Source organism: Anser anser (genome assembly GCF_964211835.1).
Source record: "Anser anser genome assembly, chromosome: 11".
NCBI lineage: Eukaryota > Metazoa > Chordata > Aves > Anseriformes > Anatidae > Anser > Anser anser.
Genome location: NC_139732.1, coordinates 13848088 through 13872845, shown reverse-complemented (window position 1 = coordinate 13872845; position 24758 = coordinate 13848088). Strand labels below are relative to the sequence as shown.

Here is a 24758-nt window from a genome sequence, read left to right as displayed (position 1 = left end):
TTCCCAAAGTTGCTTTCATTGAATAACTTGGCTATAACAACCTGCAGTTAGGTACATAAGCTCAAACAATCGTATTTCTAAATAGCTGTGTAACTGAAGGGAAGTGCAGTCATTCTAAAGACATATCTCTCTTACAGTCTATAATGAATGTAATCTTCAAGGGGCAATAACTCCTCTCAATTACACAATTTTTCTGTTAAAAATGTCATGTTACAATCTTAGGTTATCAGCTCCTCTGGCCATGAACGCGCGTTTGTCAGTAAAGCATCCTAGACACCCACAGTGTACTATAAATGAGTACTAATGTTAAAACTTTAAAAAAACACCTCTCATGTTAATATAATCTGTCAAGTTATTTTTCCCATGTAAATACAAAGGGCACAACAGCTATTTGGAGATCTCCAATTATAGCCATTTTCTGGCTGTGTCCACAGAAAATGCCTTTGGCTAACGTAATTTAAACCTCTTCTGCAAATGCGTTTTCATGCTTGGAAGTTAGCTAATAACTTCTGCCACTTAACAACACCGCTCGGTGACGTGCTTGCAGCGGCAGAAGGGGACGTGAGCCCTGGCGCTGCTACCTGCTGCCCACCCGCCTGCACGCTGCAGCGCGGCTCCCAGCTGGGCACAGCTGCCGGCAGCTGCCCGTGCTGTGATGAGCAGGACGAGGCAGCAGGGCTCAGAGCTGCATTTTTACAGCGAGTGCAGGAGGCCGGGTGAACTCCAGCGATCTGCCCGGAGTTAGGTCCCAAGGTCACAGCCCACATCAGGAAGGAGAACCAGAAATCACAAAGCGCTGGGCTGCAGCCAAGCCCCTGGGAAGCTTGCATTTAGCATATCATTCTTTGAGCAGCAGGGTGAAGCCTTAGCTCCCTTTCAGAGAGAATTTGAATGGGGTTTGTTATAGGATCGCCAGCCGACTTTCCGTGATGACTCTGAGGCAGATTGTGATTGCATGGGGGAGGGGGAGCCCAAAATGATGATGATGAGGAGGATGATACAGCCCTATCAAATATTTATGAAAACCAGATGGATTTCTATGCTAGCAACGTGCAGATGTTATAAGAGACTTCAGATAAACTCTTGACATTAACCGAAATTCAGACTTCTCTCGATGTAATCCAGAGGCTAAATGAGCTGCCTCTGGTATCCTGAATTAAAAACGCTGCGCTGAAGGTTAACGGTGACGTAGTTAGAACAACACAATGCCGTTAAGTGCAGTGATGTCTTGGCTGTAGATGGTACTTCCAGACTGCCATCAGTGCTGGAGACCCACGTATAAGGTGCAGGGTTAGAAGAACTTGACAAGCTGCAAGCTCTTAGGGCAGTGGCTCCCATTACGCTACGGGGACAAGTGGTACTGAACGCTGTGGTGCTGGGCTGGGTCCTCCACGGGTGGCAGTGTAAACAGAACAACACGGCCTGTGTATGCCAAAGCACTAAAAAATCTTTTTTTTGAGGAACAGGTGAAATAATTATTTTAAAGATGGGAAAGTTACTTTAGATTTAAGATGTTGAAAAAAAAATCCCTCTAAGTGTTCTGTATCATAACCATAAAACCTCTGCGTCTAGCTGTTGCACCACTAACTCCAAGACCTGTGTTTCAAGATGTGAAATGATATTGTCGTCAGTCCCTGGGGGAGAAGGGGCAGCTGGAAAGCATTTTCCCCCTCATCTGTGAGGGAAAAGCACCGACATCAAGTGCTGGAGGAGCTGCCCTGGCTGCGATGGCACCGCACTGGGTGATAGCAAGCAGTGGAGACGTGAGAGCTTGGGCAGGGCTGAGTAAAGGCAGGAGAGAGTAATCCCTGAGTGGGCAGCAGCTTCCTCAATTTGATCTCTGTAGCTCAGAAGTCGATGAGAACCATCCTACTAGGGAATTGCAACTGGTTCTTTCAAGGACCGTCCCAGGACTTTGTGAACAGGGGACACACAGTTAGCAAGAAAGGCTAGCCGTGTGCTGTGGCTGATCTAAGTAGCTGTTGTGAAGAAAAGCCAGAAAAGTAACAAACTAGCTTTTGTAGATGGAAAGTGGTGAAAGTGGTGTTGTGTGTAGGTTTTTTGCCTTTTTTTTTTTTTCTTTAGAAGCAAGTGTGATGAAGTATACCCTTGGGGAAAGCTGGAATAAAGAATAGAAGCCTTTGTAAAACACTGTAGAGATGGCAGGGAACAAACTCTCCCTACAACTGGCAGATGTTGAAGTCTGTGTCGGATGGAGTAAGCCCTGCAGTGGGAGACACATAAATGAAATAGTATTTGGTCATGCTCTGTCACCCCCATCCCAGTCCTTTGATAACCTCCAAATGAACAGGTTTCAGTCACTGCAGATTAGGACAGGACTATCACTTCTCTTACAGGAGAAACCAAGCAAATACATTTCTGCCATGAGAAACAAGGGCTGCCTTCTGTAAGCACTTGTTTCTCTGAGTCTTTGGCATCTGCTAAAATGAAGAAAATAACTACTATTCTGAGCTACACCACGAAGAGGAGGTTCATAGCATCTGCCCCTATATGTGCCCACAGATTCATATCTTTTATTGACCATGATGATACTTTTACACTTTCTTCCTTTATCTCACAGCTCTTTTCACAAATGAATTTTGTAATTCCTGAGAAACGAGATGTCCAAACCTTTGGAAACTGAAGATCTGTAGGATTTTTTGGTGTTCTTTTTTTTTGGCTTTGTTTTTTTGCCGAATGAAAGAGCAATGTTTTTATTCCTTCTTATGCACTAGTCCAACTTCCGATGCAGCTTTCAAATTTCTGAAATTATTTTACTGATTCAGCTCAGACTGATTTATATGCTTTAAGCAGATCAGGCAGGTCATGCAAAAAAACTTTTAACGTCTATTAAATAATTATTTATGTTACGTCTTCCATTAAAGAACTTAAAAGCAACAAAAATTAATTGATCTTTGAGTTAAGTAGTGTACTCATTTCAGGATATAAAATCGAAGGCATATTAAATCAAATATTCAAATGTGGCTGCCTAAACTTAGTCATCCATATATGCGCATTACTAGTTGACTGCTGCTTTGGTTCTCCAAACTCAGAAGGGACGAGTTTTGCATTTGAGAGTCACACTGAGCAGAAAGAGTTACCAACATTTCTCGAACCATTTCTGTGAGGGTTTTAATGGAATTAAAAGGGACCCCAATTTAAATACCAGCTTCTCTTGCATCTTTGGCTCAAATTAGCAATTATTTAAAAACAAAGCAACTCTTATTTAGCTCCCAGCTATACCTGGATGTCAGATCACAAGGCATTCGAGTTCAAATGCCACTCTGAAAGTTTATGTAACTGATCCTGCAGCCTTTCCCAATGCAAATAGTTACTGCTAGCTCAATGAGTGTCGTTTACTTAAATTAACTGACTTTCAGGAGGTTGCTTCTTGTAGAGATGGGGGATGTAAGATCAGCCCCTAGGAGATTTCATCATGGCCTTGCTGCCCATCGGCAGCACTGAGTGCAGCATCCGGCCGCACTGGCCGCTGCGTGTCTTAAGCCTGGGCACAGCCTCCGGTCCCTTCTCCAGGGTAAGGACGCGCAGCTGCCGGGGAGCGAGGCTCTGTTCTGATTAAGAGTGAAAGACCATCTATGCATGCTGTGATATACATTTCAAATTAAGTATTTTAAGGGAGGTGCGATAATTGTCAGGTCTGCATATTTAATGGACCTTGAGCTATAAACATGCTCAGAAAAGTGCCTAGTTAATATCAGTTTGACAGTGAATTGGCACAGTGCTGAGCTCCGATGCATCAAATTAGCATCGATCCGCAAAATGTTACTGAAAGGCTTCTTAAATCTGCCAAGTTTTAAAAATCAATCCCAGAGAAGAGGGCTTCTCCCCAACCCCTGCCTTTTTTAAAGTCCTTTCTAATTCCCTACCAGCAGTCCAAGGGCATTCCTTTAGAAATGCCTTAGAAATGTTAATTCTTTTCAAACTTTGTCTTCCCATCCTCGTTCAATAGCGATCGATTCCTCTTAGGTTGTTTCTTCTGTTTTAAATCCTCTCTCTGGGTCAGGAGGAGCGGGGCTGTGACCATGCGGTGCCCATCCAAGGTGCAGACGGGCTCCGTGCAGCCAGCGCACATTCGCTACTCTGGGACGCAGATGCTCTGCTGCCTCCAGTGGATGGATAACAAGGTCCACGTGGGATCTGAAGGAACTGGCACTGCCCCATTACATTCCTCCATGGCTTTGGTCCTGGCAACTTCAACAGCTTCCCCTCTCCCTGTGTGATATTAATACAGCTGGGCTCAGCAGACCTGGCCACGCTGGAACGCCCTCAATAAACACAGGAAAGCTGGCACACTCTTCTCTCTCAAGCATCGGTGACTCTGCTGCAGTTCCAGCTTCGCCTGCCAGGGACGGGGTTTGTTAACCTCCTGGCGGCCTGCAAAGCCACCCTGCTCCGGGCTGTCCGGCCGGACAGACAGAGGAGGGATGTCTGGGAAGGGGAAGAGTTTGACAGAGGCTTAGGCAGCCAGAGGAAGGATCCTCCAGGGCAGCCTCATCCCGGTTGGTATTAGCTCACTTTGCTTGCATTTTGCTCTATGGATTTTCAATAACTATGATAGAAGAGCGTACATTGAAAGAAAAGAATTAAGATACAATGGTGACATTTTTCTCCACAATTTTTTATCTTAGTCTAAGCAGGGATACAAATGGTAGGGTGAGGTTTCAGTACTTAATAACAAAGCTTTCCTTGAAAATGCCCTGTAACAGCTATTGAAATGTTTTGCCAGCAAAAGTCACATCGCAGCACCTGCAAGGCTTGTGACATTCATCTTTATTCCCTGAAATAAGGGGAAATGGGTGGATTTCAGAAGAAAACCACTGAACGGGCTGTTGCCTGCGATGAGGGATGCGTGCTGTGGCACAGTCACCACGGGATGGCACAGGCCAGCACCAAACGGCTCCAAAAGCAGCGCTGCCAGACCTGGAAGGTTGTCCCCAGATGGCAGCCAGTGTGCTGCAGCAGTGTCCCTGCTTGTTCCAACCTCTCAGCCATCCTCCTGCCATGTTGCTCACCCTTGGGGTCATGGCACGAAGACCAGGCCCTGCCATCCCATGGCTTGCTCTCATCATGGCACATGCCCTGCGGCTGGAGCCACGGTAGTGGCACTGGGACTGCAGATTGTGCCTGCGAAGCCTCTCCCAGCACAGTGACTGCTGTGGTTGTGCCCTCGTCCAGAAACTCCCAGAGATGTCTGGGGAACTCGTTTGGGGTTGTCCTCACCACATCCCGCTCACAACCAGGAGCAGACGGAGGCTGAAGGTGTCGCTCCTGTGGCTCAGCTGAGGTCGGGGAGGAGTGTTGGCTGCTGTGAGATGACTAAGGCTCACATGCTCTTTACTTCTATCTGTTAGAGCTCTTAATCACTTTGTGCTGTTTCATCCTATAACAGGAATTCACTTCAAGCTGTGAAATTCACCATTTTTGCCATGACTAATTTGTGAAATCTGCCACCTTCCTTCATGGTTTGCTTTGTACCCTAGTTAGGCATCGTCTGTCTGATTAGGGAAATCTGTGGTTTGTTTCTTGCAATCGAGCCAATACAGTTTTATTCCCCTCCTTTCGCCTCCTTGCACTCAACTGTGATTTCACTGTCACTTTTGTCCTTCCATGCACCAGGAAGGAGCAGCGTGGAAGCCATCTTTGCTGGGATCTGCACATGGCAAGTCCTGGCTTTCCTCTTCCACATAAAGCGTGGGCTGGGCTCGATCTTGCATCAGTTGGAACAAACCCGAAGCTCTACCCCTGGCTTTGGTTAAAGCCGCTTACGTCTATTATGTTTACAATCTTACGACATCTCTCCCTGCCTGGTTACTGCAATATTTTGGAAATCATCTCCCACCTGCCTTGCTAGTGCCTTGTTTCACGATATAGTCATCTGTTACTCTTTATATTGAACATTGCTGGCATTACTAAATGCTATAAATACACCCAGTATACTATAAAAATACACAAGCACCTGACTGGTGTTGCCTACAAGAAATACTATTAATCTTTCATTTTTCACATGCTCTGGGCAAGATCCAGGGGGTGCTCGAGGATCATCTCAGAACAGAATTGGGTCTTAAATTCTCATTGATTGGTTAATGTCTAAAAATATTTTCCCACACTCTTAATGTCTTAATTGTTCTTCGAAGAAGTGGACAGTCCATCCATCCTTTAACCTGTAATTTACACCCTCTTATGTACCCAGTGAAATATTATTTTAGTATTTCTGTCACTGAAATACAGTGATAAATTGTCTTGGTTTAAGATCAGCAGGAACAGTATAATGGATGTGCAGGAGAGCTTATTGACTTGCTCTTGCCAAAATGGAGTCCTGCCATGAAGTTCAGAGGGATCACAAGCTGCCCGGGGTACTACTCATGCTTCGAATAGTCCTTTTTAATGGTAAAGCATATGGGTTGTGGTATGCGGAGTTTGAGGAGGTAATGATAGGAAAGCAAAAGAACACCTTCCCTCCTAGCTCAACTCATTTTCACCACAGCTTTCCTTTCCATCTCTCCTTTCCCTTAGTCTGCTTTTTTCCCCACCAGTTTCACACACTCTGAGTTAATCATCTCCCTATCTGAAATGCAATCATGTAAATAAGATCAGCAGCACCATTTCTATTAACAGATAGATAAATGGAAAAATCTCTGAGAATCCCTGGTTGTAATTAACCCTTCAGCAGAAACCCAGAGGAGGAGGTTCAGGAATATCCCATGTGCACGTTCATTACTTCCATCCAGCTATCAGAAAATCTGGGGGCCTGATGCTGCTTTGGCTCTTGTGGTTCATAGCATCTCTTTGACTGACTCCGACAGCAGGATTGATGCCTGGTGCTCAGCACCCCATGCTCATCTCTACATCCACTGCATTCAGCATGGGACTTTTGCAACCCCGCTAGCCCAAGCTATTCACTTACCCTCATTGTGGACTAATCAGATGGCAATAAAAGCTTTTACTGTGCCATCCTGTTTGTGATCAGCAGAAACATAAAAAGCATGTTAGCAAATTGATTTTTGGCATTAATTGTGAGCAAAGAGCATTATACTGAGTACAGATACTTTTTTTTTTCCAGCAGAAAAATTCTATTTTAGTATTTTGAAGTGATTCTGGAAGATGCTGAGATAAGCCCAACGGACACACTTTTCAAATACCACAAGGCAAAGAGTAGTTACTGAATCTCTTCAGTCTTATTAGCTTACATAAACATAAAAATTTGAATAATGTTTAAAAAGCTAAATTCTCCAGATAATCCGTAATCAGTAAATGTTCATTACTGAGGTGCAGCCAATGTGCATGAGATTTCCCAGGTGACGTTTTGGTAAGTTACCAGATGCAAAAGGCTCAGCAAAGCCCTGCTCTGCGGGGCCTGGACAGAAACTTCTGCAGGTTCCTGCGGTGGCCGGGCAGCAGCCGGGACCTCCCCAGCCCTGCTCAGCCACCACCAGAGAAAATTGGAATTCACCATCCCGTTATACAGCTCTGGTGATTGATAAATAAATCATCCCCACGCGATGATTGATGTCTCCATATAAATAATTAAGTCCTGACCTTACGTTATGACACTTGCTAAATTTTGGTGCTTGGAACTAATGGAAAATATCCTTGGCGCCAGATAAATAAAGGTGGGGTGAGATTCAGGGCCGGGGGGGGGGGGGGGGGGGGTGGGTGGGAGGGAGAAGCCAGATCTTTGTTTACATTCTTTTTGTTCTGTTTGACTCCATCAGCTAATTGATGATGATGATTAATCTCTGTTGCTGTCTGCACTATGGATTTCATTCCTATCGGTGATTGCTGTTGAAACTTTGCTCCACTGGAACCAGCCTGTGATTACATTTCCAGCAGCCACAGTTTCACAGAGCTCCTCCAAATTGTTGGATAGCCTGGCCCGGGCACTTTGCACCTATTTTTGTTTGTGATTTATTTTGCTTGGTAGCAGAGCCCCAACAGCCCGGGTGTCGCTGCCATTCTGCTGAACCAGGCTAGATAGCAGGTGTCAGTGAAAGTTTAATTTGGAAGCTCATGAATTCAAAAGAAGAGCTTAGTGGTTATCCCACACAGAGAGCTTCTGTGGCCTGCTCCTGGAAAAGAGAAAATCCCAGGGACATGAAAGGAATTGATGAGACGCCAGACATCTGACAAAATGAAATCTCAGGATAAAGTAGGGATAGCTCTCTCATCAGCTGGTGAGCATCATTAATAAACAAAATGGATTAGCGACTATATTTCTGATTTTCACTTAGGAGACTGTTCAGGTTTGCCATTCAGCCCCTCTGGTTCTGTATGTACAGCCTATTCTCCGAAGAGCTGCAACTTTTAAATCTCGCAGTAAACCACAAGCATCTCGGGGTAAGCATCTAACATAAAAAAGCATCTCTGTGTTTTGGAAGCACGTTAATCTGCACGCAAGGCAAGTCAGCTCTAGACAGAAAGCGACACTGGAACACAACCGAACGGGGCTTTCCTAACCCCTCCAAAACCTTACAAGAAAACACAACCGACCCGGTATTGCTTTGTCCCCGCCGTACCCGCCCTGCCCGGCCCCACCGCTCGCCGGGGCTGGGCTCGCCGCCCGCTCCCTGCCTGCGGCTCCGAGCTCCCACCGGCAGCAAGGAGCCCGGGGCGGGCAGGGGACCGCCCGCAGCCCTCCTCCCCGACCCCACCTGCGGACCTGGCGAGGCGCAGCGGTCCCCCTGCTGCAGGCGCACGAGCCGAAGTCCGGGCGAGCAGCGCTCCCGACCCGGCGAGACGCCGGCGCCTACAAACTCTACTTTGCCTCGCAGCCCCTCGGTGCCAGCGCGCAGCCGGAGCCCCGGGGGCGGGCGGCTCCGCGCAGCCCGCACCCCAACTTGCGGCCGCCCCGCACCGCCACCTGCCCTGCCCGGCGCCGCCCCGCAGCCACCGGGGGCTGAGGGGAGCTGGGGGCGTGGGGGGATCCCAGCGCGGCCCCGCCGCAAGTTTGGGCACTTTTCCCCAAGTGCCCCGGAGGGGCCGCCCCGCGCACCACTGACCTGCTCCGCGCAGCCTCCGCGCTGCTCTGCGCGGCTCGGCGGGGCGGGAGGAGGGCGCGGTGCGGGACGGCCCCCCCGGGGCTCCGGCAGCCGCCGCCCCCGCCCCGCCTCCGCCGCCCCCGGCCCCGCTGCGCACCTGCGGCCGCCCCTCGGCTCCTCAGCCCTGGCTGCGGGCGGAGCCGTGCCGCTGCCGCCGCCGCTCCGCAAGTTTGCGGCGTTCCGGGGCTGCCGTGCCTCCCCCGGCACCGCGCGGCCGCTGCAGGGAGGAGGAGGAGGCGGCGGCGAGCAGGGGCGCGGGCGGCTCCCGGTGGAAAGTTGCCGGCCGGGGGCTGGTCCCGAGCTGGGAGCCGGGGACTCCCCTCCCCGGGCTGCATTGGGGTCGGGAGGCTCCGCTCTGCCGCGCTGTAGGCGCGGGCCGCCTGCCAGCCATCTCCTCCGCCGGGCTGCGGGTGGCAGCGCGGCTGGAAATGCGCCTGTTGTCGGAGCCGCCGGGAAGGTGGGCTGCCCCCCGGCACAGGCCCCGGGGGAGCGGCGGGGGCTGGGGCAGAGCTGCCGGCCGGTGTCCGCCAACAAAGGACCCGAGCGGATGCGCGGTGGCGGGGGCCAAGGTTCCTTGTCTGGGAGCGGGGATGTGAACTGGGTAGGGACTGCGCCGAAGGTGCCTCTTGCACTCTCTGCTGGCTATTTTCCATCTTAAAACACCGAGACGCTTTCTCCTGCACGAGTGTGCAGCGGCGTAAACCGTCTAACGGCAGGACCAGGGTAAGGAAGTAATCCCCAAGGAGAGCCCCGGGCGTGCCTTGCTCTGGCTAGGTGTCACCAAGTGGCCCCGGGTGACCTCAGGCAAGGCCAGAGCAGAAGGCACCCCGCCAGGCCCCCAGTGACCTGGGCACGGCATTGGGACTGGCTGGCTCGCAGAGTCACCTCCGTTGCTCCATCCAGCACACCCACCAGCCATCCCCGATGAAACACTGCACATGGATGTGCACGTCCCGACGGACCTGTCCCCAACCCTCTGAACGGTTCCAGGTGTGCCGTATAAATCAGCTATGGCATTCATCCTTTGTCTAGATTAGCAGGAATACATTACGCTTAGTCTGCTCCTGGCAATCAATTATTCCAACTAAGTAGGTGGTATTTATTAAAGTATTGATTAGGGACCCCATCCTGTAGGCTTTGTGCTTTGCTGAGGAATGGGACATTTGGCTGTGAGTTTTGAGATCAGACATTATGTAATTCTAGTGTAATAGACAAATAAAGCACACGTAGTACAGCTTTCTGGGGGAGATGCTTTCGTGCCACTTGGAGTTCAGAGGCGGAATAACACACGTTCCTTACACGAAAACCTTTCCTTGCGCTCCTGCTGTCACGTTCCTTGTGATGCAGGGCGCATAGGTTGTAACAGCAAAAATAAGTCTAACTGGGTGAGCGCACTGAGTTGCACACTAAATTTAAAGCATCCCCTGGTGTCTGTTGCCATGGCAGGTGACCTGGGAGAAGGCGGCACTCTGAGGACCAGCTCCGTGTCACATCACGCCGGGAAGCTCTCCTCCTGCATCAGCGGAGGCCGCTCTCGTGAGCAGGATGGGACGCTGCGTGCCTGGTTCAGGTCGTGCTGTGAGAAGGGCGACACCAGAGTGACCTTGAAACAGAGCCCGAGCGACAGGCCTGGCACTCGCCGTGGTGGCAGGGCGTGCTCTGCCCCTCGCCCCGAAGGATTCACACTTAGATTTCCTTCACTTTTGTCTCCCTTACTTGCAAAACATTCTTGGAAATTTGCTAATAAGGTATCTTAAAGCAGTGATTTCTGGGGTTTATTTTTGTATTTGAGAGGATTGATTTTTTTTCCTCTTTGTCTCTAATGGAACAGAAGGCAACATGAATCCCTTTTGTTTACTTCTTTGTTTCTGCCCTGACTGCCTAATAACACGAGCAGATACGTGCATGGCTCTGGATGTAGTCTGGTTTTAGTCAGTGGCTATTACAAAGTTAGGAGGAAGAGCACAAATCAAAAAGCCTTGGTTTGAGAGGAGAGAATGAAATAAGCGGGGGAAAAAAGATTAAAAATGTTTAGGTGTTTTGTTTAAGAAAAGGGTGTACTTGTTAAATGCATAGGCTACAACAATAAGAGCTTTTCATTCAGGTATTTACAGAAAATGAGGCTTCTTATTTGTTTTTGAGATTAAAACAAGTTAAAGCTAATGCAGTATTTACTGAAGGAAATAATTTCTGTTATTAGTTGTCCTGACTCATGCGCTTGGTGTGTAAAGAAACATCCCCGCATATGATGTTGGTGTTGTGGTTGTGCTCTAGTGATACTGGTAGCATGCTTGTAGTCAGGATTGTTGGCTACCTTGTATTATGAATCGTCACATAGAATCCTATGTATAATCCCACTTATTTTAAAATTGGAAGGAATCGTTAACCTTTGTTTAGTCATAAGCAAATGCAACTTCTATTTTCAGAATTCTTGCTGTGGAAGGATGTAGGGAAGAGTGAAATTAATTGTAAAGATGATTTTGGTGGTGTTTAGATGCATGTGAAATATTTCTGGTGGAAAAAAAATATTTATCTCAATGATTTGGAGCCTGATACTTATAGCAGTACTGTCTGAATGCTTTAGAAAAAGAGTATTTCCCCCATCCTGCCAATTATTTGCAAAAAGTCATAGGTTTTTTTAATATTATATATCATAGGAAAGTTCATCTTATATTGAGTCTTTATTCCTCTCTCAGAAAATAGCACAGAGAAAAATGAAGAGAACATATGGTGTCTTCTATCAGTCAGTCATCATTACTGCTTCTTCACACTATGTCATCACCCCACAAATAGCAAATGAGTGTGAATTTCTCCCTGCTGAAAGAGAAAGGAGAAAACTGGTTAGTGCAGCCAAGTAAAAAAAAAAAAAATTAATAAATTTTACAATAACCATCAACTGGAAGATTGTATAAAATATTAACGACAATGTGAATGCAGAGGAAAAAAACCCTAAACTGTCAAACAATAGTATCAAACCTGCAAATGTTGAGCTGGAGCAGAACTCATGAATTTCTCTTGATTTGATAACCAAGCTTGAAATATTGATGGGACACAGTCTCTCTTGCCCATTCTTTATGAATGATTCTGTGCTATTTGAGGTGCTCAAATAGACAGTACTCAAATAAGAACTGCAAGGAATGTAATGTAATAGTTTGTCTCTGGGGCATCCATAAAATCCTGAATTTCCTTTTTAAGCAGACATCTAGGAAAAATATAATTTTATTTAATTCCCCGATGTTCCTATTACACTTCTAGTGTAAAGGTTGCAATTCAAATCCTTATCTGCAAAGCCTCGCTGCCATTCTTAAAGCCTCTTTCAAAGAAATATATGACAAAGCAGCTTTGGAAATAGCTGCCATAGGAACTTAATAAACCCCAACTGGAAACATCCATCCCAGCTTTGGAAAGGATATTTCAGAATCAACCTCCTCTAGAAGCAGTTGAGGATTATGGAAACAAACAAACAAACAAAACACCCATATACAGCTGGGAGAATGGGACGGTGCCAGCTGGGGTTTGTGGAAGAGGGAAAAGCGTAATGGTAAGTAATGCTAGGGATACAAGACAGCGGGATTAACTTTCGGTCCCTGAGAATAAAAGTGATTTTTCTGGGAGTCAGTCAAAAATAAGAAAATACAAAATATTTCCTTAGGTGTGTAGTACCTGAAAGACAGGAGTGGCAAGGTTTGTATGGCGAGGCAGTATCCTTATCAGACTAAGCAATATCAATTGGACTAGCGGTTGGGTACACAAAGAGTTCTTTGGGGACAAAATAAAAATCTCTGCAAGAAATCTGGAAACCTCAACAGGCAGAGTTGGAAGACATGCATGAGATCATATGGTTCATTCTTTGATAGCAGCAGCAAATTGTCCCCTAGAGACAGAGGACATCAGATAGTTCATGAAATATAGCCAAAAGGCCCAGAAGGAACAAGATGGTTTAGACAAGGAAGCCTGAGGTGCATTTGGTTTAGTCTAAGTGAAAGTAGCCAGACCCACCAGATCAAAATCCCCAAATCTTCCTCATAACTACTCCTCAGAAGCTCCATCGACAACCAGGCGTCAGAGCATTTGTTCAGTAGGTACGTAGCAGGCTGGTGCTGAGAGGGGTTGTTTCAGCAGGACGCACACAGGTATGTCGGGACGCTCCCCGTGACAGCATATAAAGGCAGAAGGATCTCAAGTATTTGTCTGCTCCTGTGCTGTCCATCCCCGAAGAACGGTGATTGAGGTGAAGTAATTTCCTGTGGCCCATTGAGGGACTGGGCTGAGGGGTTGGTTCTGGAGGATAATGTCGCCCTCCAAGCCATAATTTGTTGTGAGCGACGTTCTAACTGTTATAACTTTGGGTCTCCACTATATTTATTCCAGTCCCATCCAGTTCTGGCACTTGGAGCTTGGGGCTCCTTAGGAATGACTTGTCTGTCCTGGATGTATTTGCTTTGTCATTTCCAGAGATAGTGAAAGTCAGGGACAGAATTTGTATGCACCTCCTTATCGTCTGTGTTTGGGCAAGAAATTGAACCCTGTTCTATCCGTATGGTGATGGACTTCGCTGTGCAAGCAGCCGGGATGACCCTGAGCATATTTTTTCAAGTGGATGAGTGGAATGAATCATACTGGAAAGATAAATCGAAGAAAAACATGCTTAATGCTGGCCGGCAAAAGTGATCCTCTGTGCCTAGTGGGATCCCTCTGTCACTGAGGAAAAGCCACCACTCTTCCATAGGTGACATGGACACGTTCCTTTTTAGGATGCAAGGGACGGGGGCAGATCTCTTGATACCTGGATTCAGCCTCTGGACTTTATGTGCTCTGTAGGGCTGTGGGGTGACTCAGCAGGGAGGGAACAGTGCAGGCGTGTAAGTCTGCTCCTGAAGTACTCATCTGAGAACCAGCCAAAGCAAAATAATTAGAGTGTAATAAGTAATGGTTTTCCTAGCCTCAAGTTAAGCTTTGCTCCTGCATCCCTTACCATAGACCTCTCTCTCTTCAGCCTGCCTTGCCTCCTGTTCCTACGCTTAGGGAAACCCCTCAGCCCCCGGCAGCGTGTCCCCATGCCATGCTTCCCATGCTCCTGCACCAGAAACACAAGTGCCTCTGCCCAGATTTCCCTAGCACCTCTTCTCTTGTCCTTTGTGGCCTCTTTCTTTTCTCTCTCATGCTACTATTGCTGCTTCTATTTTTTATTTTATTTTTTTACATATAATGTAAAGAATTGATTTTCCGTGTGGTTCATGCAGGGGGTTGCATCTGAAAGAAGCCAATATTTTTTGTTCTTCCTTCTACCATTCTTTTGCATCTGTCATGCTGTTTTCAATAAACAATTAAAATAAGTACAAGTATTGCAGCCAACCGGGATTTCACCTCGTCTGCTTGCTTGAATGTCTGTGGTGTGAAATGGGAATGTCTTGCTTTGGAGCTGTTACACGATGCACGGTTTCATTCTGTGACACTGCTCATGGTTTCTCCTGTACTTGCACCAGCTAAAAGAGGAGGAAAGCGGGGGGTAAAGGAGAAGCCATAGATTTAGTTCAGGTTTTGCATCCCCTCATTGGCTGGGTTTTGTTTGCAAACCCAAGGGTGCTTGAGATTCAGGTCACTTCTCTCAATCCCCCTGCAGTGGTAGGCGTGTGTGTGAATGCATCAGAGAGGAGAGATAAATGACTCACGTTATGATCTATCTTTATTTCAAATAGTGCTCAGCAAAAGCGAGAGGGTGGCTTTTGTGTTGCAAAATCTTGTTGATTTATTTTCGGAGCCAGGCGTGGTTTGGGTAGAGGCACTCACCGTGCCTTAGCACCCAGAGGGTGAGGGCAGCACACACCTGCGATTTTACTTTTGCCAACTTTTCCGTGGAAAGCTAGTGGATCAATTTAGGGGAAAAAAAAAGTAAACTGTCTTTGGTCTGTAGTTTTTTTTTCCTGATTCTTCCCTCTCAGTTTTCATTTCTTAACAGGCATTGTCATCTTGTCTTGTTATAGGTAATAGAATCTGAAGGGTAAGAAGGCAAAAATCCCGACTATTGACATATGTGATTCAAACTAGCTCTTATTTCCTTTGTAAATGGGGGATTGTGGAATACTGTAGCAGATGTCTTGTCAACTGGGGAAAGTCTGCTGTTGTCCTTTAAAATCAGCTGCTGCCTAGGTGCACTGGCTTTCTTTAGAGCTAAAGCAGGGATGTTTCCAGAATCAGGCTTGCGATCTTTCCTGAATTTTGAATCACAAAAGCATCTCCAAGGTCACTTTCTGGAATACCTTTGGATTTTCATCACTTTTGGCCATCTGGTCTAGATGAGCAAGGTGATATCGATGAACTCCTTTGTGAACAACTATCCATATGACGAAGGGAAGAATGCCTTTAAATGTTGTGAAAAGGGGAGGCAGAAGCTCAGGGTTGAATCGGGATTTCAGTTTTATTTTCATCTGAGCAATGTAACCTTTCAAATTCACAAAGCATTGTCAGTTCTTATAATCCTTTATTAGGCTGCTTGGTTTTGATTTCTGTTTGTATTTTAACTATTTAGGGAAAAACAGCTTTTGGCATTCTTTAGTCCAAACACTGTCAACTGTGTTATTATAGGAATAAGGTAATAAGGTGAGTAAGAATTACTTATGTGAGCAAGATTTAATTTACCATGCAATTAGAAAACAACAACAACAAAAAGGAATATCTATATATTTTAATTCAAGCATTCTGTCCGTTCTGGAAATAAAGGAAGAGAGAACACAAGCTGCTGCATTTGTGTGATTGCACTAAAATAGCAGCTTGCGTTTACATTTTAACTTTCTATTATGAGGCTGCTGGCTGTATAGTTGGAAGCACACATTTAGGATGTGGTAAATACCTGTTTTTGTGGGCCCTGTGACGGTGACCCAAACAGCCAACACATAAACACATATCCCTTTGATACGAGTGCCAGCTTTTGGGGTGAAGACTTATGACACTGGGGATTTTGTTTTGACTTTGTAAGTGCCAGAAAATAAGAATATTCAGAAATACGAGATGCAAATAAGTTTTGCTCTGGCTCTCTGAGATCGATGCTCCTTGTACAGTGAAAGTAGTTGGCGACTCTTAATGTGACCCTGTTAATTCCACTCTGCATTGAATTTTTCCTTTATATCATCCAGGGCCAGATTCTGCCCTCACGTTTGTTTTGGATAGTTTCTTAGTATGCCAAATGTCTCATTAGTCTCCAAATGCGCTATGGTGAAGCACGAAGCAATGTTTTATAGCAGGGCAGACTTGAAGCACCAACTGCAATGCAAATGCTCTCAGTCTTTTATCTAATTCATTCGCACTGGTCCCTAATAAAGGTGATCCCCTGCATGGCTTCCCCAAATACTGGCAGTGAAAACACAGCTGAGTACTAGAGATGCAAATGACCTTTGTATTTTAATAATTCATATTCTAGTTATGAAGCTGTACCCGAGGCCTGGAGGAGCTCCCCTCCTCCCGTTCCTTCCCCATAGTTTTTTGGAGAAACTGAATGAAGATCTGAGTCTAGGCTGTCAGCTGGCAAATCAAGCTGTTTCCTAATCAGCACAGCACTCAATTATTTGACCTTTTGCACCTTAAAGAAGCAGTGATACAGATCACTGATAGGAATTCAGTGATAATATGTCAACCCGTTTTTCATTAAGCTTGCCAGCTCTCATTGTAACCTCTCCTCTGCTGCTGTCAGAATACAGTAAACTTTGCTTGATCCCACAGGGTTCGTGAGGTTTATTTCATTACAGAGTGTATCTCCTAATGGAAACTAGGTAATAGTAATAGGAAGAACTAGCAAACAGGAGATTTTGTGTCAAAAGAGAATTCAATTTTAATTAATCTTTTCAGAGTAATTCAATTGAGTCTTCAGAAGCAACCAATTTCTGCTTTTCCCCACAGTTTCCTGCACTGATTCTGTGTATTTTAAATCTGCAGCTCAGTATTCTGGGAGTACATCTACATAGCAAGGAAGAGTTACATGTCAGACCACATCTTTGGAGATTTGCTTGTATACAAGGATTGGATCTTTTCATATTAGCAGGACTACTACATTGTGGTGGCAGAAGGAAGATCTTAGTGGTTTTTCCTTATCTCCTTCTCCCTCTCTCCCTCACACAATGTGTGTGTACATGTATATCTATGAGTATGCATATATATATATGAGTAAATTATACGTTCTTTAGCTTTGTATTGGGAAGAAGACTTTCCTCTTCTGACATTTAATATAAATGTGAGAGAGACGTTTTATTGTTGCTTTCTCTGCATCCATTTAGCAGTGCACGAAAGAATTATGTGTCAGCATGTAAGAGTGCGGTATATGTGTGTTTAGTCTCTGTCTATATCTACAGCCTACTGAGCCTGATGTAATAATTCATGCAGGGGTGACAGCCAGTTTAGAAATGATCCTCCTGAAAATGGAAAGAAAATACACAGAATATATAAACTGGTAGTGTTATCTCATTTTAGTTAGTTGTTCTCCACCCTCCTAACCATGGCTTTCTACATTTTTATTCTGGTCATCTTTTGGGCTGAAAAAATGATCTCTTGGAGTCATTCTGATTTTCCTGACATTGCTTGAAATTAAAGCACTTTTATTTCACAGACAATATTGTATTGTTTATGATGGGAATGCATGTCACCATGATGTGCTCTGCCTCCTCCCAGCCAGTGGGGTTCTTTCCTAAAGGATCGTGGGTGGAAGGTAGGTCAGGATTCACTTGCTTGAGGTGTAAAAGGCACAAAATCATGTAATCTCAGAGTAGTAGCTATTCATTGACACCCCCTTTGTGCACATATACCTAAGGGACTGCCATGAAAGCGAGGGGCTGATCAGCCAAGCGTGTGCAGGACAGCACAATCTGCTCGGGGGGAAACACGTGGCTCTGAGCAGGGAGCAGAGAACGTACCGTGCTCTCTCTCCCGCTCTCGTTCTTAGTGCAGCCTGTAACGGGCAATAAATTAACGTATTTGTTTTAACCTTAGGCAAGGAAGAGTGACATATATTGCTTATCTGGCAACACGGGGTGTCCGTATCATCTTTGACAGATGGGGAACATGCAAGCAAACAGAGACACCTTTGCAGAGTAGGAGCCCGATGAAAGGCGAGCAGTGCATCTCTGAAAGTGAGGGGAGCCTCGTGTTCTGGAGTTGGGCATTCAGTGCCCAATTTATTTTCCATTTAATTTTCACTTTAGTTTTAGTTAAAACTATTTTGATAACAGGATGCTTCTGGATTTGGGAGTTTAGCACAGGGAGGGGAGAACACTAAGGTTATGTCTTGCTGACTCTGTAAGTATTTATAATCTTGGTTTTGTTGTACAGTACAACTTGAATTTGGATGCAGTGCTTCCCTTCAATGCAGTAAGTAATACATCTAGCTGGAAAGCTTCAGTGGGATGGGGCAGGGCTAAAAAAGAGAAGCAAAGAGATGAAGGGAAGAGGGAAAAGAGAAAAATGGATCGATAGAAAAATGGAAAAAAATAGTAAAAGGGATAAGAGTAGTGAGTATGAATGAAGCAATCGGGTGTATGTTAGAAAAAAGAAGGGAAAACACAAAGTGACTTGAGGATAGCAAGGAATCTCATCCTTCCAATAAATTAGAGTCTCCAGGAGCCAAAACAAGAAATGGAGCAAGACTGTTGCCTTATGCCTGATCAATGGAAAGAGCTAGAACAAAAGCCTAGAAGTAGAAGTGAAGGGAAAAAAAAGGGGGAGTGCTTCTGAAGATACATGCAACTGGTAACAGGAGGGAGGTGGAGCTGCTTTATACTGGGATGCAGAGATGCTGGTAGACCTGTCACTGGGGATTGTGATGGATAGAAATGCATGAACCTACCATGAGAACTCCCAGTTTGCTGAGAAATATTAAAAGAACTGTATTTGTATAGGACTATATATGAAAGAACTGTATTGCATTTATGGCTATTTATATAGGGGCTATTTATATATATGTATATATGGGCTATTTATTTGACATGCTGTAGAAATTTGCTTTTCATTAAGTGAAGAGAGAAAGTGAATCTGAGATAATAGTCTAATTTATAAAACAAAGCATCTTTTCTTTGGCATGCTTAATGAAGGAATCGTGCTCAAGCAGGGAAGGCAGCAGAAGGCAGCTGGAGCAAGCATCCGAGTGTGCCAGCCCCCGTGCCCAGCACAGGGTAACATTGGCTACTGGATCAGCAAATAGGCCTGGCAGCTACTGGCCTTTCTTCTGAGGCACTTCTGAAATCTCCTGTCTCACAGCTTGTGCCTACAGGAGTGGCTTTACCACCATGTGTTTTCCAAGAAGCACCTCGTACCGCTGCCCAGTACTGAGTTAGGTTTAGCGCTGTCTACACTGACAATATTTGTCGTCAGATAAATCCTCACCTTCTGCCTTCATATTTTTGTAAATTTACCTGCAGAGCAGGTTATAGGCAGGTGGGGCTGGGGATTGCATGGGGGAGTGAGAGGGGTGTGCTGAGGGGCCGTGGTAGAGAGCAAGGGTCTGGAGTCATCACCTTTGTCTGGACAAAGAGCTGTGTCTCTTGGAAAGCAAAACAGATCAATGAGGGCGAGGATCATGTACTCAGCTGCTTTAATTCTTGTGGGAATATTGGGACTGAGAAAAACTGGAGTAGAAGTATAAAAACTCAGAAAAGTAGGTGGATGGTTCTTGACAAGTGTGCTTAGAAAATAGGATAGGCAGTAAAGAACCCAAAGGAAAAATCCAGCTGTTCAGACCTCTCTATGCCAGGCTGCAAATACAAACCCTTTTTTCTTGAATGGAAATGAAGGAGTATTAGAAAAATCTGTTTAGATTTTATGCTGTTGTTATGGTATGGCTGGCATTTCATTGGCTACCTGCTAAGTAGCAATGTCTAGTTACAGCATACTTTTTATTTCCTTCTTTTTTTTTTTTTTTCATTTGTGTGTGTGTAATTTAAGCCATTCAAAGATCTAGAAGTGACAATTAAGGTAATAATTAAGAGAAATAATAATTAAAACATTTAAAAAGAATAGGAGCTGTGCAGTCCATGCACTCTGTGCTGGCAATAAGTGAGGTGGTGATGGTTCAGGCACTAGTATCACTGAAAGCTATCACCATGCCAACCTCGTCAGCCATTTTGCTGTAGAGCTCTTCCAAAAGTGACAGTGGGAAATAGGAGCATTTTTTTTTAACGTGTTTGGGTTTTGTTTGTTTATTTGTTACTTTTGCTAGTCTCCAGAAGAGCAGCAGTTACGTACTCAAGCAGTCCAGGACAGAAGCCTAGCCAGGCAGCGCCCATCACCACCGCGTCTTTAGCACTGGGAGCAGAAGGTGGGCCTTGCTCCTCTGGGTCCCGTGCACAAGGCACAGCAGGGGTGTGGTGGTGGCACGGGGCCTTGGGGCCCTGCTGCACGAGCAGCACACCGTGTCCTCACCCCCACCCTCACTATTGTCACTGTGGCCAGCAGCGCTGCATGAGGGCCAGCTCGGGCTCAGCCACCAGGGAGCAGCTCCCCCACTGGAACAAGGAGAGCCAAAGCTCCTGTTGTAAAAGCAAACAAGGAAAGAAAGCGGTATGAACTCAGACCTACATGATCTTGTATTTTGGAAAGTCCAAAGGGATTGTAAAGCTGCTGAGAAAAAGGTTCAGTCCGGCTTTGTGTCTTTTCACTGTGCAAGTGGCCTTCAAAGGACGTTTCAAATGGAAATGTCTTTGCTGCTACTTGGTAATTGCTGTACCTTACCCCACACGGCATTCATATCTGTGCAGTGTTTTACTGAAAATTTGGCAAAACACAGTTTTTTGGCTGACATAATGCAGCCCCACATGTGTTGTGTAGGGGAACTGTGGCTCTGGGAGGGGATGCAGGGCCAGGAGCTTGGTGCTGGCTGGATCCCTGAGGCAACTGCTCCCAGTCTCCGGTGTGGGGGCTGGCATAGGGAGCCAGCTGCTGTTGTCTGCTTGACATGGGAAATAACCAAACCCAGTCCACCCAGTAAGTTACCGGCTCATTTTGAGTCTGGAGAGAAAACACAGCCTTCTGAGCTGCTGCCGCATGCAGGGGGCGGAGAGGGGCACGCTGGAAGATGGGTTGTAGCTGCTGTTAATGGTGCGATTTGCCTGCCAGCCGAGGGGGTTATTAAAAGCTTCCGTGTTTTATGTTTTCTCTGCCCATATCTGTATTTTACTAAAATGTGACATGTGAAATGTAGATTAGGATAGATCAAAACCAGCCAGTTCTGGGAGCGTTGACTTAGATGTGGATGCCTGAATTTTTTCAAGCTTTAGGATACCTTCCTGAACAAAGGAAAGCTGCCCAGCCAGCAGAGAAAGTTAAACACAAGGGAGAAATAATTTCTTTGTTCATCTGCTGCCAAATGACAGACACTTAACAAAGCGTGCATCTAAACAAACATCTTCACTATTTTTCCAGCCATTTATTAGAGCTGTCGCTCTCAAGACTGGTTATGTTCGGAAGGACAGGTACGCCAAATTCCTTGGTAAAAAACACAGGGACTTTGGGGTTTGAAATTATTCATTTTATCTCTCTCTGTGCCCTGCTGTGTCCCCTTCTCACCCCGCAGCCTGCCCCTTTTCCCTGCCTGTGCGTGTACCCTCATCTCCCCATCCCCACATTCCCAGCCAGGCAGGGGGAGCAGCACCTCCCCCCCTACACTGCGTGCCAGCGGCTCTGCGTATGAACAGGTAGATAAAGAGCCTGGTTGGAAAGGATACACACACCACAATGGTCAGCAATACCGAAGGTACACCATAAATTGACTGTCTTAGATAAAAGTAGCTGCAGCATGTTCAGATGGCTGCATCCTGTGCTGAGTGGGACCCAGCAAACCAGAATTAACTGCTCTGAAGTTAGCAGATGCTCAAGATCTGCATCGGCATAGTCACAGCTGGAACTGGGCTAAGAGGCCTGAAGCGAGGGCGTACAGCTCCTGTTGGGCTGAGTGCAGCTGGAGCAGCCCGGGAGCACCGGGGCTGGGGCGCCGTTTCACTCCTCCGTAGTTTTTAATAACTCTGGCTTTTAGCACTTCCACTTATTATTGCAGTGGCTGACAGGGGACCTACAGGAAAATCCAGCTTTATTGAAACTGAAAAGGTCAGTTTTGTTGAGCGTTTCCATGGTGAAAATAATAAATTAAATATATTCAGACTTTTCAGGCTATCCAGATCTGTGAGTGGGGCTGACCAAGATTTTCCTGCGAGCTATTTGAATAGTATCTTGTTGCACAGCTTTTATGACTGAGGTGGGGTTTTCTTCAGTCAGAAATAAGATCTTTTTCTTTGTTAAGCCAGATTCTTCAGCCGCTGCAGTGCTGTCAACGGGAAAACCACAACAAGGAAGGCAGCAGGGAAGGCAGCCTTTCCATGTAACCATTTCTGTTTCACTGCTAAGGCCGGGATTTGCTTCCCCTTTCGTTCTGCATGCAGACTCCCATTGCCTGACCTGGTAATAGGTGTTTTGAGTAAATATTCCTTCATTTGCCTCTGGCAAATGCCACTCAGACTCGTCCATCTCCTGCTGGTGTCAGTGAGGTCTTTGCTTTGTGTTTGCTGAGGGTTGGATTAGTCCATAATGGAGTGTGTTTTATTAGGACTCAGGCTGATGCTGCTTGATTCCTGAGGTAAGCTTTCTCTCATTTCTTGAGCATTGGGTGGTGTTTGCAGCTGCTGTGAACTCAGTAAGGACAGATATGGGCACTGTTCTCTAGGGCACTGGACCTTGAAGCTGCCCTCCTTCTGTCTGCAGCACAAGCCAGCAGAGAATTACTGCCCCAGCAAATGCATGCTGGAGCCAGAGAGACTGTGCCCGTGCCTCCTTGCATGAATTCTGGCACGGAGCAGCTAGCTCATTTCTTGTTCGGTGTTTGTAATAGAGGCCCAGTCCTGATCTATGAATTTTCAAATAATTTCTCATCAGTATCACGTACTTTCTATATTTCTTTTCCTCTCTGCTTGTTACTGAAGTGCCATAGGCATGAAAGTGAGGTCTTCCCTTTTTAAGAGTTCATCCTTTCCTACCACTCACTGCTAATTAGTTCTTTCTTCCCGTAATTTTAATAAAACTCTCTCAGTCCCAGGGATGGTGGTATCTACTACTGGGTTCCTCAGCTCCTGCGGCATACAGCACTAGTGCTGTGGGAGCCTTTTTGCATAATCACATAAAAGGGTGTCCTATAACCTCCCCAGCAGTTGTGTTGATGTCGGAATATGTGTGAATTATTTAAAAGGTGTAGAAGGGAGATCTCACTGCAAAGGGGAACCTCTGCTCCACAGTTAGGTGGCAGTCCCTATCCCTGCATCTGATGGCCGTACAGTCAGGGCTGCAACGTGCTGATCCTGCTTGTATTTTGGCAAATGCTGTCCTTACTGGCCTTGCAGGTGAGCTACAGACCTGCTCCCCTTCCAGCCCAGGCTGGCACAGGCTGAGCTCGGCCCCAGTTTGTGCAGCAGGACCCTGAGGATGCAGTTGTCGTGTTAATTCAACACCGGCCTGGGTTTTATGATCTTGGATCTGTGCCCTTCACTGCCTCCTACCCCAGACTACTTTTTATCACGTCGTCTTCTGCTCACGTTGCTGCTCACCCCTGCACGACCTTTTTGCCACTTCTCTCAGAATCACAAGAAGCCGGGAATGGCTGAGTCTCCTATTTTACTTGCAAGACACAACTGTATGTAAATTGAGGGAATTAACTTTGGTTGTTGTTTTTTTCTTTCTTTCTCTCTCTTTTTTTTTTCCCCCACAGTAGACTGCAGTATGTATAATATCGTAATCCTTGTATAATATCCTCACAGTTTTTATAGCTCCCAGTTTTCCTATATCCTTATACCTGGCAGTTTCTGCATGCGATACCATCCACCATATGGCAGCATGGAGCTGGCAGGAGGCTTTGCAGTGCGCCTTGCCTCACCTGCCTTTCCATCCTCCACCAGATCTGGTGGTTCATCCAGAGAACTCACTGGTGAGTTTTTCCCACGTTGCACATGCATTAAATACTCATAGCTTTTAGCTGTTATCGCTGACTTCAGAGGCATTCTTCAGCCTGGACAGCTCAGACCTGTTTCATTTGGCATTCATTGCAGCATGAATTGAAGACTGAGGAACTGGAAAACAAGTAGATTGCAGACTTTTCTTATCCACTACCACGTTGAGTTTAGACTCACCCTGTGCTGTATATACATGTACTTGCTTACTCACTCATGGTGGTTTGGTTGTTTACTTCTCAGCACCGACAGTTTTTCTATTAAAATCTGCAGAAGTTTTATTTTTAAAAACAGATAAGCACCCGCAAGTTGGTATATGTGGCTTGGTATACATGGCTTTGTTCTTTTCCATTTCCCAGTGACACAAGTTTAAACGTAGCCAGCAAACTCAGAATAGAAAAGACCAAACATTTTTGTGATCAAAACGAAGACCCAGCAGTCGCTGTTTTAGTCTCAGTTTCTCAGGGAATATGGTGAACTCTGCAGAATTATTCATTTACTACACAAATGAAATAAAACAGGTCCTTGCCCCTTTCTCCCACAGCATAAATCCAATCCACTGTAACATAATATTACTGTGATGTATAGTATTGTAGGAAGCGGTTACGGAGATGGAAAGAAAGAAGAAATGCCCAAGAATGTTACTACCAATCATTATGTACTTTACAGCTGAACTGAAGGACCTACTTTTACTCAGTAAGTTTACATGCTCATACAAAAGACAACACAGGCCAAT

The 24758-nt window shown here is 45.8% G+C and overlaps 1 protein-coding gene across 1 annotated transcript in view; it reads left to right on the top strand.

Moving 5' to 3' along the window:
- Positions 1 to 22071, top strand: part of LOC310879852 (uncharacterized protein) — a 216968-nt gene extending 194897 nt beyond the window's left edge. Inside the window, exon 6 of the transcript XR_014571168.1 lies at positions 10503 to 22071. The gene's annotated coding sequence lies outside the window, so the exon portion shown is untranslated. The remainder of the gene's footprint in view (positions 1 to 10502) is intronic.
- The last annotated feature ends 2687 nt before the right edge of the window (positions 22072 to 24758 follow it).